Here is a 15,936-nt window from a genome sequence, read left to right on the forward strand (position 1 = left end):
AGCACGGGCTCTAGGCGCATGGGCTTCAGTAGTTGTGGCATGTGGGCTCAGTAATTGTGGCTCGCGGGCTCTAGAGCACAGGCTCAGTAGTTGTGGTGCACCAGCTTAGTTGCTCTGCGTCATGTGGGATCCTCCCGGACCAGGCCTCAAACCCGTGTCCCCTGCATTGGCAGGTGGATTCTTAACCACTGTGCCACCAGGGAAGCCCCTAACAGTCTATTTTAAGCCACTAACAACTTAGCTTTGACCTCACACAAAAACTCTTTTTATTCCCCCTTTGATGTTTTTGATGTCACAAATTACCTCTTTTTATATTGTGTATTCATTAGCAAGTAATTGTAGCTATAGTTATTTTTTAACACATTTGTTCTTTAACCTTTTTACTAGAGTTAAGTGGTTAACACACTACCATATTACAGTATTAGAATATTCTGAATTTGATTGTATACTTACTTTTACCAGTGTGTTGTATTTTGTCATGTTTTCAAGTTACTAATTAGCATCCTTTCATTTCAGCTTGACAAACTCCTTTTAGCATTTCTTGTAAGGTAGATCTAGTGGTGATGAACTCCTCTCAGCCTTTGCTTGTCTGGGAATGTTTTCTCCCTCTTTCATTTCTGAAGGACAAGTTTACCAGATAAAGTATTCTTGGTTGGTAAGTTTTTTTGTTTTTTGTTTTCCCTTTCAGCACTTTACATATATCATTCTACTATCTTCTAGACTGCAAGGTTTCTGCGATGAAATTCACTGATGCTTTTTGGGGGTTCCCTTGAAAGCAGTGAGCTTCTTTTCTCTTGCTGCTTTTAAGTTTCTGTCTTTGATTTTTGATAGTTTCATTATAATATGTTTTCAAGAAGAGATTTTTTTAGTTGAATTTGTTTGGAGACCTATGAGCTTCATGTTGTCCCCCCAGCTGCTCACAGCCCCCTAGTTGTGCAGCTCACAACTCAGTACTCTGGATGGAGTGAGAGAGAACTGGGCCTCTGTGGCAGCATCTTGCATAGCTGGAGAAGCCAGACGCTCATTCACATGCTCTCACTTTCCCCTGTGGGAGGAAATCACAGGCCAAGAAGGGCTCTCTTGGCCCCAAGCTGTGCCCACCCAGGGCAGGGGTGGTGGTTGATGGGATAAAGTCAACTTGGTCCTCTTACCCCTTCTAATGCATCCAATCTGATTTCTTTGCTCCAATGATGTCCTGGACCTTCTCCACTGGACTCCCACTAAGGCTCTCTTGCCCATGGGTGATTGTCTAAATCAGGGGCTCCTGTACTGTGGCCAAGAAGAGCTCTAGCCAGTTCATGAACCACTTCAGGGTTCACAGGCAGGACCAAGGACCCTGATGCATGGGTGGGCTAGACTCTTCCTGGGTCCCTTGCTGTGTGATGCTGAATCCCACCACTACCATAAAGCACTTTTGTCTGTAGATGGATGCTAAATTGTTGTTGAAGGGGAGATATAATTTAGAGATGTCTTATTCCTCCATCCTGCTCCAGTTGGATTTTGTATTAGTCAGTGTTCTCCAGAGAAAGAAACCAATAGGATATGTATGCTTAGATGGAGAGATTTATTTTCAGTAATTGGCTCATGTGATTATGGAGGCTGGCAAGTCCAAAATCTGATGGGTGGGCCAGGAAGCTGGAGACCCAGGGAAGAGCCAATGTTGCAGGTCAAATGTGAAGGTCATCTGCTGGCAGAATTCCTTCTTGCTTAGGAGAGGTCAGTCTTTATACTAATTTAACTGATTAGATGAGGCCCACCCACATTATGGAGGGCAATCTGCTTTATTCAAAGTCTACCAATTTAAATGCTGGACTCAGGTAAAAAAACACCCTCACAGAAACATTCAGAATAACCTTTCACCAAATATTTGTGCACTATAGCCCAGACAAGTTGATGCGTAAAATTAACCATTTTAAACTTCACACTGTACCCAAGTGACTGGGGGACCCTCCCCTCATTTCTGTCTCTACATTTTGCCCCCGCTGGGTTAGGGGTTTTCTTTCTGTGCTTCCAGAGCACATAGTGTCTTCTTAGAGGCAGGGCTCATGACTTACTCAGCTGGGTATCCTAGCAACTGGCACAGAGCCAGGCACATAGTAAGTGCTCAATAAATGTTTATGGAATGTACAAGAACTAAGAGATTATAGGTGCTTAGTGAGCCAGATGATAACCCTCTGTTGCCTTCTTGAACCAGGAGGATGCAGGAGCCCTTCATTTGTGCCCCTACGCCTGGATGTAGGCATATGCATGGCAGTGTGGAGGCTGAATGCCACCTTTCCCACTACCAGCTGTGTGATTCCAAACAGCTTACTTCACCTCTCTGGCACAGAGCAGCCATTCAGTGAACACTAACTCTCATTCAATAAAACCAGAATAAGCTAGAAAAATACCTGTGGGGGAAGTTGACTAGACACTGTGCATTCTGATGGACCCCCCAGAAAAGGCTGAAGGATGGTTTGGTCCAGGTTGAGGACAAACACGATGATGGATGATGCGGAGGAGGGCAATCAGGGTGCTGTTATTTGTGTCTCTGCCAAGTATTAGACACATCTGATTCCATTGTTTAATCATCACAACAACTTGCAAGGCAAGAGAGGCTTCTCTTAAACTTTTTTTGTGCCTTGAACCTCTGGACCCTTTTTCAGAATAGTTTTCAAATGCAGGCAATAAAAAATAAAATTACAAAGGAAACCAATTAGTTTAAAATAAATTAGTTTTTATAAAACTAAAACACATTTATGATAGAGTAATGTATGTGCCTCATTATTAATACATTAAGTATTGAGATCTGGCAAGTCTAAAAACTATAATTTTGAAGTAGATGAACACAAATGATATGTAGAGATACTGTAAATATCTAATTGCAGAGAACTGTAATGTGATATGAAAATATCTGTGATTTCTACCGCTGACAGTTATGGGCTACTACTACTACTGTGATTTCTTGCCTATGTTCATAATTGAAGGGCATGCTAGATTTCAGATAGAGATTAGTGAAAATAAAAATGACTTTTTTTTCCTATCCAAGTCCACGGAACCCCTGTATTCCATCCACAATTCCCTTGGCAGTCTATGATTAAGGTAAATTCTTTCATTCCCAATTTACAGATGAGGAAACAGGAGTTTAGAGAAGTTAAGTAAATTTTCAAAGATCACAGATTAAGTGAAAGAGCTAGAACTCTTTCAGAAGCACCGTTTGCCTCTAAAGCTTGTTCTGTTTTCGCTTTAGCAGCGCTTCTCCATCTTTAATGAGCATGTAATCACTTGGGAACCTTGTTAAAATGCATAGTCCTATGCCCCACCCCTAGTGATTCTAATTCAGAAGATTTGTGGGGGGATTGTGAGAGTCTGCGCTTCTAAATTAGCTCTCCAGTGACACCTTTGCTGCTGGTTCTGGGACTGACCACACTGCACTTCCCACTGATGATTTGACTCCTGCAGGAGAAGGAGATAACTCTGGCTATCTTGTCCTGAAGGTCAGAGTGCCTTCTCGGTCAGGACCCGCGGGTGTAAGCTTGCTCTCACCATCTCCTTTTGCTCTCTCTTCCCCCTTCTGCTGACCATCTCCCCTTAAGCTGCCTGCTCTGCACATGATTCCTCTCTAGGCTCCCCCAGAATTCCATTTTAAGCTGGCTTCACGTAGATAAAAATGCTGTGGGAAAAGGAGAGGCCCCAGGGTGATTAACATCACTCAGACCCTGGGGACGGCCCTGCCAGCAGCTCCCAGAGTCCCTCCCACACCACCCTTTGGACCTCAGTCCTGCTGCCTTCCTGAGCTGTGCTCCTGCTGAGCCCGTGTAGACAGGCTGAGACACACAGGGTGCATCTAGCGCAGGGATGCTCAACCTTGGCTGGACGTGGAAATACCAGAGGGGCTTTAAAAAATTGTTGCCTGGCTCCCACTCCAGAAAGTCTGATGGTCTGGGGTGCTGCCTGGACATTAGGAGTTGTAAAAGCTACAGAGGTGATTCCAAGAAACAGCCAAAGTGGAGAATCACTGGCTTAGTGAAAAGAAATCGGTTACGTGCACAGTTGTGGAGTCAGGCACCAGGCACCATGCTTGATGTTTTACACGCATCACTTTATTTCATCCTCACCGCAATTGTGTGAAGTAAGTGAAACGATCCCCATTTTACAGATAGGGAAACTGAGGACTCATAGAGGCTATATAACTTGTCCAAAGCCACACAGCAAGTAAGTATATGAGCCAGAATTTAAATCTTTATACAACTTTATAAAGTTGTATAAAGCTGACTATAAAGTTTAATGAGGATTTTCCACTGTGGGGTGGGGTGGTGGATGGGGGTTGGTGCCCCTGACCCCCGTTGTTCAGCGGTCAACTGTATTGGTATTCATTATTTTTAAAAATCCACTTATTGTTGTAATATCTGTATAGTACTTGAAATAAAAAACCAGCAAAGCCAAAGAGATAGGCAAGTAAAAATGAACATTTTTGGAAAAGCTACCATGTACAGGCACTAATCTGGTATATCTGTATCTATGAAATCATTAAACTCCCCAAATTACCCTCTGAGGTACATATTATTATACCCATTTTATGGGTCAGGAGACCAAAAGAGAGGCTACAAAACTTCGACCAGGTCACTCTGCTAATAGAAAGTGGATCAGGGATTTACACTTAGGTCTATGTGCTGCTTCTATAGATTCCATGCTCATTAGAGAACAGTGAATCCAAGTGGCTCAGAAAAGGCTGTGTCTTGCCCAGGCACACAGCTCATTAGCTGCAGAGCTATAGGACCAGAGCCCATGTCTTCAGTCCCCAAATTACAGGAACTCAGGTGTGTTCTTTCTTTGAGAAAAATTGCCATCTTCAAACATATTTTTGAAAAAGAAAGCACAAAATTCTCAAATAAATCTTTATGGGCTAATTAAAGTTAGACATGCAGTGTTATCAGAAAATGCCCTGATAATAATAACGAAGATTCGTGGTCCTCTCCCCTCTGAAAGCACTTTGGATGGGAGAATACAGTTTCCCAAGGGGTATATATAGGGGCATATATATTAGCAGCAGGAAGAGAAAGACTAGGTACCATCCTCCTCTGAAAGCGGATCAAATTGGTAACATGTGTGGGTGTGTCTGCTTAGTGGAGTGGTTGGAGAACAAGACCAAAGATGACTCCATGTCAAGTGAAAACATCTTCATATAGAGCCAAACATGTGCAGATCCCATCAGAGCAATGCAACTCACGTGCAGGCGCTACCTGGCAGCTCTGCACCTGGCTCTGTGAAACACACTAATTGGCTTCAAGGTTTAGTCGGACACCTGACTGGCTGGGCTGCAAAGGAAAATTTTAAACACAGCAGCGTGGTAGGTTTGCAGCCTGGAGCCCGTGCAGAGCATTCTATGCGTAATGGAGTACGTGCTTGACATTGGCGAACTCATACACCAAGCCCCAGAGAGAAAATTTAAAATAATGCAGTATTACCCAAGACAGATTCCAGTGAATAGAAGATCTCCCAGTCACCTGCAAAATGAAGCAACAATTCATGCCTGGAGCTGGAAATAAAAAATTTAGCTTCAAAGCCCGTGCTCTTAGGCCATGGGTGAGGCACTTTGCCCATTTACAAAAGAGGAAGGCTCAGTGCTCTGGTGACTCTGTGCAAAGGCAGAATGGCTCTTGGATGAAAAAAAATCAATGTTGCTCTTCCCCGCAAAAATATGAATAATGCCCTGAACAAACACCTCTCTCCAAGGAGTCCAGAGGATTCAGTGCATTTCTCCCCATTGGTTCCCATTCCTTTCTCATTAGTCTCATTGTCTCCCTCTGTGGGCAGGCAGGTCGGTGGTATTCCAGAAGGAGAAAGCAAGGCGAGGCAGGCTGGGGCGCTGGGCTTGGACCCGCAGCTCACGGATGGTCTGGGAGGAATCTCACCCAGGCGCCCGGAAGCTGCGAGGGTCCCAAGGTGTCACTGGTGCAAGAGTGAAAAAGAGGCCAAGAAGAGGAGAGGACAAAGCCGACGGGCTCACTAGGAGAAAGAGAAACGTTCACTGCCATTGTGGATTTCTAACTCCCAGACAGCAAAGACCAAAAGCTGTTTTAGGCTAAGGCAGCCTTGGGAACAAAAAATGGTGGTGTTGGGGGTTGGATGGGGGACGCATAGCCTAGAATTAAGCAGAGTCGACGGCCACGCATCCCCTCATTGGATCCAGAAAGTCGGAACCCTTATTGTAACTCAACACTAAAAATCGTTAAACCTCTTTTGGTTGATCGATTTGTCCCCCGAAGCCAATTTATACCATGGTAATCCCACCGCTGCCCAAGAATGACGCTCTGAGCAGTTACCGCCTGACCTGCTGACCTCCACTAACGAGGTGTTCGTGCCTCCAGATATTTCTGGTCAGTTTAGCCCGACTGTTCTTCTTTCCCCAGGAGTAACCGTCAGCCAGGCTTTGGGGGAAAACACCCTACTCCCTTGATATTAAGAAATACAAGAGGCCCTCAGACCTACTGACACCAGACACCACTCAGAGCCCTGAGGGAAGAAGCTGTAACCGACAGAGCATTCCTGAACCACACGCCAGACCCTAGGAACCGCCCTTCAGGCATTATGGATCTATTAAAAAATTAATCCAAAAAGGAAGATGGTAACACATTAAGATCATCTATCTGTTGTTGTATTTCCACAGAGTATTATGGAGGGCATAGCTGCTTCACATATATCTTGAGCAAAAAATTCAAATTAATAATTTCATTATTTGCATATTTTCAGGTTTTCTCTGATTTTCCTCTTCATTACGTTTCTTAAAATTTAACATTACACACACCCTACATATGCTTGCAGTTTTCATATCACGGTAAATATGTACTCAATTACGTCTGTAGAGGAAACTGATGTTCCATACGTAAATCCCATTAACAGAGTCAAATATAACAGACTCACTGCGTGATTCTGTATATTGTTCTTAATGCACCAGACTGCTGTGAAAATCATATTCCTTCCCTGATGAAACAAGATCCAAGCTCGCGTTTGATGGTACACAGACTCTTCATGTTATGTTGGCCCAACATTGTCAGTCCTCCTTTCTCTACGGACTTGAAAACACTTGATCACAGGACAGAGTCTCATGACAGCATGAGTGATGGCAACATACACTGTACCCTCTGAAGGTCTAATTGGCCTTGGAACAAAAGATAATTAAGCTGTGACCATTCCCCAGGGCACGGTGTGTGGGGGGAGATGATGAAAGGGGGGGAGATGAGAAACAGAGGGCACCACCCTCCATACTCCCCCCCTGTTAGACGCTGGAAACTGAACAGTGGCCTTATTCTTCACTTACCCCAAGTACAGGATCCTGGCATGTGTGCAGACATTCAATGACATATTCCAGGGGTGACAGTTGGGTTGTGTCAGCATTTCTATTACCAATGCTTATGTTTAGAGTTCTTTATGCAGTCGAAAGTGCTGTGGGTCAAAAACTGACATGAAGATACCTCAGGCAAAAAACAACTAAACCAACCCAGGAAGCAGGCACTTTCTCTGGCATTTGCATTAGAAGATAAATACAAAAATCAATTTTAAAGTACTGTTGGGCTGATTTCTATTTTTTCCCTTGCTTATTTTGGTATGAGAGGTGAAAACCCAAGTTTCATTAAAGGCTTCTGAGAAAACCCACATGTCTATGATTTTGGTTTCTGACAGCTGCCTTTAGAAGTGAAGCCATCAATACTGTGTCCTGAGGGACAAAGGGGCAGAGCATCTCCTCCAGCAGGGAGGTCTAAAAAGTAATTAGAGCAGGGCCTGTACGAGGGCTCACAGGGCAGATGAAGTTACATAACACATAAGGTTAGTGTCTTTTCTTCAAGAGTTGTACAGCGGAAAAAATTGAGTGTAAATTCAATTTTAGCAAGTCAGCTTTAATTTTAATTGTATTCGGAAAACTAAATAGAAGTATCTTATAGTTTATCCTTTACAATTTTAAAGCAAAACAAACATGGCAGTATTTATTATTAATTTATTTATTTTCACAGATCGAACTTTTAAAAAATCTGTTTGCGAGGGGAAAAAAAGCCCAACAAAAATACAGTATATAAGTGAGTACAAAATGCAGTGGAACAGAATGCAAACTGGATACCTAAGTACCAAGAAGCTGAGGAAGAAAGCATACATCAGGTCCGAGGGGGGTCAATTAGGGAAGGCTGCATTTCTGTGTGTACACGCTGCTCTTTCTGCAACACTGCTATCCAACATTCCAGGCCAGCCTGGGAGATGCAGACTGTGCAAATATAGTCTGACATCTCACCACCAGAGGAAAAATATTATTAGATATTTTCATCCTACTCCAGAGGCATGGAAGCCAAAATGTAAACAGTTTCTAAAGTCAGCTCTTGGTTATCCACATTCATAGAAGGAAACAGCAAAAGCAAGAGTGGATAAATGGAAAGATCGATGAGTTGGCTTTGGAATGCACTTATTTTTTGAATATAGGTATATCTATGTTCATGGAACTCACAAGTCTGCTATGAATATTATAGTCATGAGGAGGCAGAAATCTCCAAGAGTTAAACCTTTTCACCATTTGATTAGAGCAGGTGAAAGAACAGAGTTACGTGACAACCTTAAAGACCCAGTCTTAGGTTGGTGACTACAGCTCTATGGGTTCTATTAGACAACGCTCTGTGCAAAATTTAATTTTGGAATCTGGCATAAAAGCATGGCTTGAACCAATAACCCAGTCCACACTTGGGAATATTGGAAAGCAATTTTCAAAAATTCTTCTGAGTACTCACTCAATTCCCTTTCAAATGCAAGTTACCTCTTTTTACTTCAGTTGTCTCTCTTTTTTAACCTTAATTTTTTTTCATTGCCTCTCTACTTCTTTCAATAAATGCAGGCTTCTTATTCTCATCTGTATTATACTGAGTAATTTCTCCATTTCTCTTCCCAAGGTCTGCTGCTTCACTTTCATGAGCTGTTTTCTGAACCTTGCTCTAGATGTTCTCCTTGAAAGCTCTTACCCAGCAGTGTTTCAAATAAAATCTCAACAAAGTTTCCTCCAGCCACACTCTAAGTCAGAGAAGCTCACACTGCTAAACTCTATGACGGAACTTTCGCTATGAGCGGTCAGATGGACGTCACAGGCTTCCGGAGCAGAAGGAAGGACATTAGGGACTCCTTGCTGATGCCAAGTGACACTGCATCCTGCCATAAACCTAGCTCCCAAATTATAACCCAAGGGCACAGCTGTCAAAGAAGGAGCCGAGAGCCACGCAAGCCCCCTTAATTCTACCATGATTCCCACACTGTCTACAATTAGTGCAGTAAAGGTAAAGCACGTGGGCTTTGGAGTCAAGCCAAACTGGACTCGGATCCCAGTCCCACCTCTTACTAGCTGTGTATTCTTGGCAAAGTTCCTAAGCTCCTCTGGGCCTTTGTCTCTTCATCTCTAAAATGGGCACAGCAATAGCAGCTGCCTCTCAGGGGTGCCATGAAAATTAAGAGGGAGAATGTAGGCAGTCCGCTTGGCACAGCAGTTCCCGACTGCTGATTTAATTGCCCAGGGCATTTGCCCCTCTAAGGTGAGGGGCTAATTTGAAATTTACGGTCGACCTCTAGCCTGAGTGATCACATTCTGCCCACGTGGCACTGAACTCCCTCTTGATGTTGGAGGCTGCATATCTATATCTATGTAATAGTCTGTTCAGACTTAAAATGTTGGCCAGGCTGCCAGGCACTGCTGAATAGAGTGGAGGGGGACGGGGTTATAACGACAGGAAGAGAAATGAACAGTACTTAATGAACTTCCATTTCAATTGAGCAGGGCTTTTAATAAAATTAAAAAAAAAGGAAGAAAAAGCTTTTTATAAATTCTTTGCTCAGCAACAATAAAAAAAAGGGAAAAGAGCACTCGGCTGGGAACAGGAGCTACAGAGCTCATAAAAGTCATTAGAAGGAACATTTTCTTTGTCTACCATACCCAGCAATTTCACTAGTGGGCAGTGATCCAGATCACTTAGATTCCACCTAAAAAACAAGTCCAGAGAACCTTCTCAACTTTTCCAGCTAATAAATCATCTAATCTCCTAATGTGTCTAACTCCACCATAAATAAAATTTTGGCTCATAATTCATGGCACATTTTTGACAAGTAGATGATACTGACCTAGTGTTAACAGGATATGCTCTTTGGATATGCTCTTTTTCCACTAGGAGGGAGGCTCAGTGCTGACACATTTACTCACTGCCCTTAAATCCTCCTTGTAGCCAGAGGCCTTTGTCCAGGAGGTGCTGGGCAAGGTACAGAGTCTCTGTGAATGGTGTGGTTCCCACTGTGCGAAATGAGCTGGCCTCCTAGTATATTTCACTTCTTGCTGCGGCCTCTGTAGCTCGTCCTAAGTGGGCTGAGTCATAGAAACTTCATATTTTTTGACATTAAGGGCCCGGCTAATTCATCTTCCCCCACAAATGTCATTAAACTACCTTAAGCTAATTGCCAAATGTGTTGCAGATTCATCATTAGAAGCGCTTTCAAGGTCCCCCATGACAAGCAGAGGATTTCTATATTTGGATAAAGTATGTTATTTCTTATGACCCTGCTGGGTAATCACAAGCATACCCAATAACACAACTCTTAATATTTTTTAATTCAAAAGTATCAGGAAAAAAAAAGGTCTCTATATTTAAGAATCTGGTTTTTTCTTCTATTTAGTTTGAGCATACAACACATTTTAAGGATGAACCTATTTTCTATCTTTACTGCCTGATATAGTAAGTATTCAATATTTGCTGAATAACCAAAATGCACTTCAAACTAAATAAAGGAAATGATTTGAAGATTAAATAAAACAATGTCTCCCTCAGTGAACATACTTTTCTCCTTACTAAACTTCTCTCCACTTTTCAAAAAAATTATTTATTTATTTATCTTTATGTTTGGCTGCGTTGGGTCTTCGTTGCTGCGTGCGGGCTTTCTCTAATTGCGGCGAGCAGGGGCTACTCTTTTTTTTTTAAAATTAATTAATTAATTAATTAATTTATGGCTGCGTTGGGTCTTCGTTTCTGTGCGAGGGCTCTCTCCAGTTGTGGCAAGCGGGGGCCACTCTTCATTGCGGTGCGCGGGCCTCTCACCATCGCGGCCTCTCCCGCTGTGGAGCACAGGCTCCAGACGCGCAGGCTCAGCAATTGTGGCTCACGGGCCCAGTTGCTCCGCGGCATGTGGGATCTTCCCAGACCAGGACTCGAACCCGTGTCCCCTGCATTGGCAGGCAGATTCTTATCCACTGCACCACCAGGGAAGCCCAACTTCTCTCCACTTTTGACTTCATGCTGGAGATTGGCACCATCAACTATACTGTAAATGGCATTCTGTGCTCCCCCTTTAATTAACTGTCTACTTGACTTACACTTTCTCTGGAATCTGGGAAGTAATTGCTTTGTTTTTAAAAGGTCTTTCCTAATCCCTCAGATTGCATCTAAGATGTAAGAATAAACAGAAACTGCAACATCAACAAAGAACTTAATTAAGAAGAATATGCAATGACAGCAAATACATAAAAGCAATCTTTACTGAAGATAGGTAACCATTCAAATAAGCTTTTTACAGATAATAAGGAGTTGAGTGGGTAGCTGTTTATCCAATTTTATAAGTTTTCTGCCTTTTAGAGACTGAGTACTGAATTAATATCTACCTTAAAAAATAGTTGTATCATCTGAAACTACACCAGGTAGTTGAACTTAAATTCTACATTCCTGAAGAATTTTTTAAAGGCAATGCCGGGACTTCCTTGGCGGTCCAGTGGTTAAGACTCCGTGCTTCCAATGCAGGGAGCGCGGGTTTGATCCCTGGTTGGGGAACTAAGATCCCACATGCCACACTGCGAGGCCAAATATTAAAAACAAATAAATAAAGACAATGCCTTAACTGATTTGATTAAGGAGGTAAAAAATCCAGACCCTGCCCTACTACATATTAAAGATGGCCCCTAATTCTTTCACAGTCCTCTATATCCTCTTCCTATGAATCTAGGGGGGCTCCATGAAAGAGTTTTCCATTAAAACTGCCAGTTTTCAGACCCAGGTTGAGTTTGCAGCTTCCACTTCCTGTCTCTTAGACTGCAGCTGCTGTGGTGTGATGATGCCCTAGTAGCTCCGGGCAGAAACCTCTGTACAAAGGAACTGAGGCTCCAGGCCGACACCCCCGGTTAACCTCCGAGCCAACAGCCCCAGCTGATGCTGCATGGAATGGAGATGAGTTGTCTCCACCATGCACTAACCAAACTGCAGATTCAAGAGTAAAATAAATGATTACTGGCACACCAAACCTTAATTCAAGGTATTCTACCAGATGGGACACTGAAAGAAGGAGTAATTATATTTTTTGAGCACTTGCTATATGACTAAATGCTTTATACAACCTTATTCCCTACAACAACTTTTTAAGATAGGATTCTTATTTTCTCTATTGTATAGATGACGCAATTATAGACTTGCAGATTAATTGCCCAAGATCATATGATAGGAAGATAGTATTCAAAACCAGATCTGTCTCTTGGGCACATGCTCAGCAGATAAATGAGAACAGAATGAAGGAAATTCCAAACTAATGCTGGGGACTCAAATTTTCATGAATACATTATGGAGAAGAAAATGATGTCAATTAACAGGTATGTCCTGAGGGTACCCCAATATTGCTTAGCATAACTTTCAAAATCAGTGGTAACATTTTTTGAAGCACAGTATTCAGAAAACAACATTTTTTTTAGTACTTACAACTTTATGATGTCTACTAAGTGCCAAGTGCTCCACACTAAAGAGGTTACAAAGACGAACGACAAGATTCTTGCTCTAAAGGCTCTTGCACTTTTGTAGAAGAAATAAGTCATGTTACACAAACAGTTGTTTCACAAGGTACCATAAGTGAGGAATAAAGTACTGTGGGAATTTATTCATTCATTAAAGAAATATTTATTGGGTGCCAGCGTAGCAGTGACCAAGACAGATATGGTCCCTGCTCTCAAAGAGCTGATGATTCACGATATTACTTTTGCTGAAAGCACCAGAAATGGAGGGATAGAGATTTTAGCCTGGTCTTAAGCTATACCTAGGCTTTGGGCATGTGGAGAATTAGGAGGGTATTTGAGGTACAGGGTAACAGTGAGCAGAAAAAAAAAAAAATACTAAAGCACAAGAAAATTAGGACACACAGGGGGATTTTAAGAACCATATTTTAGTGACTCTAAGAATCAATCAATTAAGTCAGCCATCCATTATTTTACGTACCAAAAGAAAACACAGTGGGATTACCCTGGTGGTGCAGTGGTTAAGAATCCACCTGCCAATGCAGGGGACACAGGTTCGATCCATAGGCAGGGAAGACCCCACATGCCGCGGAACAACTAAGCCCATGTGCCACAACTACTGACCCTGCGCTCTAGAGCCCTTGAGCCACAACTACTGAGCCCACGTGCCACAACTACTGGAGCCCATGCATCTACAGCCCATGCTCTGCAACAAAAGAAGCCACCCCAATGAGAAGCCCGCACACTGCAACAAACAGTAGCCTCTGCTCGCCACAACTAGAGAAAAGCCCGCGTGCAGCAATGAAGACCCAACGCGGCCAAAAATAAATTTATGAAAAGAAAAAAAGACACAGTTAACATTTACAGCAGTAGCTCTCCACCCAGGGCAATTTTGCCCTCCAAGGAACATTTGGCAACATTCACAAACATTTTTGATTGTCACAACTGAGGGAGTGCTACTGGCCTTTCATAGGTACAGGCCCCTTGTTGCTAATCATCCTACCATGTGCAGGAGAGCTCCTCATAAAGAGAAATTATTCAGCTCAATAAGTCAATATTGCCAACGTTGAAAACTCCCCCACTGGAGAGCTTCAAGATGGAGAAGTTAAGACGTGGAGATCACCTTCCTCCCAACAAATACATCAGAAATACATCTATGTGGAACAACTACAGAACACCTACTGAACGCTGGCAGAAGACCTCAGACTTTCCAAAAGTCAAGAAACTCCCCGCATACCTGGGTAGGGCAAAAGAAAAAAGAAAAAAACAGAGACAAAAGAATAGGGATGGGAACTGCACCAGTGGGAGGGAGCTGTGAAGGAGGAAAGGTTTCCACACACTATGGAGCTCCTTCACTGGTGGAGACGGGGGGGTAGCAGGTGGGGAAGCTTTGGAGCCATGGAGGAGAGCACAGCAACGGGGGTGCAGAGGGCAAAGCGGAGAGATTCCTGCACGGAGGATCGATGCCGACCAGCACTCAGCAGCCCGAGAGGCTTGTCTGCTCACCAGCCGGGACAGGTAGGGGATGGGAGCTGAGGCTCGGGCTTTGGAGGTCGGATCTCAGGGAGAGGACTGGGGTTGGCAGCGTGAACACAGCCTGAAGGGGTTAGTGCGCCACAGCTAGCCGGGAGGGAGTCCAGGAAAAAGTCTGGAGCTGCCAAAGAGGCAAGAGACCATTGTTTCGGGGTGCGCGAGGAGAGGGGATTCAGAGCACCACCTAAACGAGTTCCAGAGACGGGCGCAAGCCGCGACTATCAGTGCGGACCCCAGAGACGGGCATGAGATGCTAAGGCTGCTGCTGCTGCCACCAAAAAGCCTGTGTGCGAGCACAGGTCACTATCCTCACCGCCCCTCCCGGGAGCCTGTGCAGCCCGCCACTGCCAGGATCCCATGATCCAAGGACAACTTCCCAGGGAAAAGACACAGCGTGCCTCAGGCTGTTGCAAAGTCATGATGGCCTCTGCCGCCGCAGGCTCGCCCCGCATTCCGCACCCCTCCCTCCCCCCGGCCTGAGTGAGCCAGAGCCCCCTAATCCGCTGCTACTTTAACCCCATCCTGTCTGGGCAGGAACAGACACCCTCAGGCGACCTACATGCACAGGCGGGGCTAAATCCAAAGCTGAACCCTGGGAGCTGCGCGAACACAGAAGAAAAAGGAAAGTTTCTCCCAGCAGCTCCAGAAGCAGTGGACTAAACCTCCACAATCAACTTGATGTACCCTGCATCTGTGGAATACCTGAATAGACAATGAATCATCCCAAAATTGAGGCGCTGGACTTTGGGAGCAACTGCAGGCTTAGGGTTTGCTTACTGCACCTAATTTGTTTCTGGTTTTAAGTTTATATTAATTTAGTATTTAGAGTTTATTATAATTGGTAGATTTGTTTATTGATTTGGTTGCTCTCTTCCTTTTTAATATATAGACATATATATTTTTTCTTTTTCTCTTTTGGATTTGTTTTTTGTGGTTTGGTTGCTCTCTTCTTCCTTCCTTCACTCCTTCCTTCCTTCCTTCCTTTTCTCTCCCCCGCCCCCTTTCTTCTCTCTCTCTCTCTTTCATTCTCTCTCCCTTTTCTTCTCAGCCGAGTGGCTGACAGTGTCTTGGTGCTCCAGCCGGGTGTCAGGCCTGTGCCTCTGAGATGGGAGAGCCGAGTTCAGGGACATTGGTCTGCCAGAGACCTCCAGGCTCCACATAATATCAAACAGCAAAAGCTCTCCTAGAGATCTCCAACTCAACGCTAAGACCCAGCTCCACTCAACGACCAGTGCTAGACAACCTGTGCCAAACAACTAGCAAGACAGCAACACAACCCCACCCATTAGCAGAGAGGCTGCCTAAAATCATAATAAGGTCACAGAAACCCCAAAACACACCACTGGACATGGTCCTGCCCACCAGAAAAACAAGATCCAGACTCATCCACCAGAACACAGGCACCAGTCCCCTCCACCAGGAAGCCTACACAACCCACTGAACCAACCTTAGCCACTGGGGGCAGACAGCAAAAACAACGGGAACTACGAACCTGCAGACTGCGAAAAGGAGACCCCAAACACAGTAAGTTAAGCAAAATGAGAAGACAGAGAAACACACAGCAGATGAAGGAGCAAGGTAAAAACCCACCAGAACAAACAAATGAACAGGAAACAGGCAGTCTACCTGAAAAAGAATTCAGAGTA

This window comes from Balaenoptera musculus, chromosome 18 (genome assembly GCF_009873245.2).
Source record: "Balaenoptera musculus isolate JJ_BM4_2016_0621 chromosome 18, mBalMus1.pri.v3, whole genome shotgun sequence".
In the NCBI taxonomy this organism is placed as follows: Eukaryota; Metazoa; Chordata; class Mammalia; order Artiodactyla; family Balaenopteridae; genus Balaenoptera; species Balaenoptera musculus.